Here is a 3848-nt window from a genome sequence, read left to right on the forward strand (position 1 = left end):
CACTGCCCACTTGAAAAAGTGGACGTACAAAAAGACGTGCAATAGAGCATATAAAAGGGCGTACAAAAAGACATACCAAGGGACGTACTAAAGTACGTACCAGATGAAGTCCAAAAGGGCGTACTAAAAACCTCCCAAATTGGGATACAAATGGACGTACTTCAGTACGTTCTTTTGTACGTCGTTTCTGACATCATTTGTTACTTTAAGAAGTGTGCTTGTTCATTAGACAAATAGCATAATAGTATGGTTGGCTGCCGCTAAAGAAAACACCAGAATCGATATAGGTTTAAAATATTGTCTATTTTGTATTCAAAAATCAACACAGTCTTATATGTTATTAGAGACAGATACAACATTTAAAACGAATATTCGAAAAGCCTAAATATTCCGGATCCAAAGCTAATAATTTCCGAAGTGGAATACTTTCATCAATATTAGTAACTGAAAAAATGGTCAATAAACTCGGTTTTCATCCATATTTTTTCGAAATCGGGAAGAAGATAACCAAACTTAATTTTATTGCACTATTGAAGAGGCAGCAGCATTTGAGCAAATTTGTCAAGAAAATTGATTAGGGTCCAAATCACTTGACCTTTTGCCATTTGATGTTTTTATTTGATCTTATTAAACAATCCCAGTTTTAACCAATATCTTTGTTAGATTTAATATAAAATCATTTGTTTAGGATGTGTTACATAAACAAATCTTTACTGTCAACAGTTTTTACAAAAATGATTTTGGTAAAACCTAACGAGCCGAATTATAGACTATATTTTAAGAAAAAAATGAGTTTGTGTTTAATAATATTGTATACAAATCAAGATGTAGATGTAGATGTATGCTGATGGAGGACCGAAGTATCTGATTCCAGAAAGCTGTAAAGTTTTTCTAGCCATACTTGTCCCAGTGAATGTATAACAGCGTTTTACGCTAACTGAAGCTAAAGGATACACTTGGTCTTTTAACGACAAATAACTGTACTACTAACTGATTCGTCGACATGTTTGGTGATGAACACCCCTAGCAGCATGAATCACTTTAAATGAATGTCCGTTGCCAGATTCAAACGCAAATGCGCTATGTGCCCATAATGGACCCCAGTAATAAACACTTTTTGCTAAGGGCCGGTTCCACCAACCTCGGTTAAAAATTTAATCTTCGGTTAAAGCTAGTTACGCGTTACACCACTTTTTAACAGCCGGCTAACTCGCATTAACCACCGTTAAATCTAACCGGTCAAAATTGGTCGATGAGGGCGATTTAATCGTCTTTTAACCTAAAGAGTGCAGTGTCGTTCTGAAAAATGAAGTTTTTGGAAGAAGTTCTGAAGTCGGCTGATGACGAAGTGGATAAAGACATTTTTAATTTATCCGCAGAAGACCGCGAATTTTCAAGGAAAGAGTGAATTTTTTGATACTTTCGACGTCGTTGATTTTCAAACGAGATTTCGCTTAAGAAAAGCTTATGTAAATGATCTGCTGAATCAAATCGAAGGAGCATTAGGAAGAAAATTAGGCGATCTCACTTTATTTTCTTCCATCTAATCACAGATAACACGAATAAAACAGAAATATAACAGGAACAAAAAACACATAAAAATTCACTTTTTTTAGGTTAGTGTGGACACGAGCGTGGAGTGAACCTTATTTGGATTTTGCGCGTACGGCCATATTGCTTTGCTTTTCACTCGACCGACAAATAGCCAATCAAGCGAATGGTTAAAAGTAAAATAGGAGTTATTTCGAAACGACTACTGGTTAGATAACCGGGACCTCCAAAAACGTGGTGGAACGCGCGACAGGATAATTGACGCTTAACTATGGCATTACATTTAACCCGCTGTCAGTTAACCAATGATTTAACTGAGGTTTGTGGAATCGGCCCTAAGTGTAGAAGTAAGTGCACGTTGAAGGTCATGAAGACTTTGGAATATAATATTTCTTAATGAGCAACAAATTCATGCAATAGCTGATCAGCCCAGACCACTTCTTGAATTTTGATGTTATCTTTCAAGAATAAATATAAGAGTTCTACAAATAAAGCCCAGTGCATCGTATACTTTTTTGGCAAAACTATTCCAAAGATTGGCACACTATAGGATAAAGTCTAGTTTTCACACTCTCGAGCTTTCCAAAACTCTTATTCTGATTGCGGACGAGTTAGCCTGACTACCTGATTGGGTACTTTGATAGCTATGATGAGTTTATCCGCTTCACAAGCTATACTTTTTAGAAACAATCCCGCTTTTTGCTTAGTACCAAAGCACTGAGTAGCAACTTTTTTTGCAGTTCCAGAGCAGCAGTGTATAGATTCCGGGTCACAACCGTTAATAATGTCAAACTTTAACAAATTTATTAAATAAGATGGATTTTTAACGCTTTATTTTGAACTCACTCACACAGGTGGAGACAAGCCCACAACCGAACAAACCATTGAACTGGACAAATTCTTGCACTGATGCTCTAGCTACAGAATCTACAGAGCAAATCAATGGAAAAACTTTAATACGAATTTCTATACCATTAACGAGGCAATGAACACCTGAAGTTGATAGTTCATTCATGCTTTTAACAAATGGACCAAGAAATACATTCATATTCGGCTTATATTTTTCAAAAAACAGACGCACTAATATTAATTATTTACTTCTTACACTGAAAGGTAACTCATTCACCATTAAATATATCAGCCAAATATAATAAGCTGAGCTTTTAAACAGTGGCGCTCCATCATTATTAAAAGTTACAATGATATAACGGTATCTGTCAGCTTCTTTTAAATTATTTTAAAAATCTCGGTATCCCTTTCCATCATAAATGTTCCAGATACAACCTTTTTCATAAACTCTTTCTTTCATGGTATACTCATGATATTCGCTATTTGATTCTATCAGTTTTTAAATAGGCGACGAAGCGTCCATGGTTACGAAGAACTCTTTACAGATGTAGATTTTAACATCAATCTTCGTTTGACATACATTACATTTTACGGAACGATTCTTACGTTCAAATTGACATATACAGTAAGGACGTTTACTATGTAGTCATAGGGAATATAATTATATAAACTCTAGCATACAATGCAACCCGTCTTGCACTTGTGTAATGTAAAAAAGTACCTTTTTAGGGGATTTTAATTCGGTTTCTACATCTCCCGCGCTCGAGATCTTTCGCTGATTGGTCAAAGGCTTCGAGACTCAGAAGACGTGCGCAAAATATACGTATAACCAAATTCTGAAAAAAGTTTATTGTAATAGCAGAGATGAGGTGGGAGATTGCTTATGCCGTGTATTTGATTTCGACCGACTTACCGCAGCACGCCCTGTTTGCCTTAGCCTTCCGGGAACTAAAATTAAAGGTCCAAAAGCGCGCCTTATTTGCCTTATTGTTATTTTTCGGGAACTAAAATGAAAGGTGGCTTACCTGCTACTCACTTGGTAAAACTGGATACAATTTGATCAAGTCGGTAGAGAAGATCGGAGTTGGTAACAATTATACATAATAAAATAATAAATTAAGAAAAATGTATCAAATCTACTCCTTTAAAATTAATTATTTAACTAAGCTTTGGCTTTAATAATTTTCTCAACTAGAAAATGTTATCATAATACAGATAATTTTTTAATTATTATTTCCAGTTCTTAGAATAATATAATATTAATTAATTTGTAATTAATACTGTGAATAATTATACCTAATTATTTTGATCCATGTTACTTAAATTTAAATTCATTATTGTGTTTTTAAAGATAAGTAGTTTATATAATAATAACTAGAGTATGATCTTCAATTCAATAGATTCTATATATTAGAAGCTGTTCAATATTAATAATATTTTACATAATT

The sequence above is a fragment of the Belonocnema kinseyi genome, chromosome 10 (assembly GCF_010883055.1).
Source record: "Belonocnema kinseyi isolate 2016_QV_RU_SX_M_011 chromosome 10, B_treatae_v1, whole genome shotgun sequence".
NCBI classification, from domain to species: domain Eukaryota; kingdom Metazoa; phylum Arthropoda; class Insecta; order Hymenoptera; family Cynipidae; genus Belonocnema; species Belonocnema kinseyi.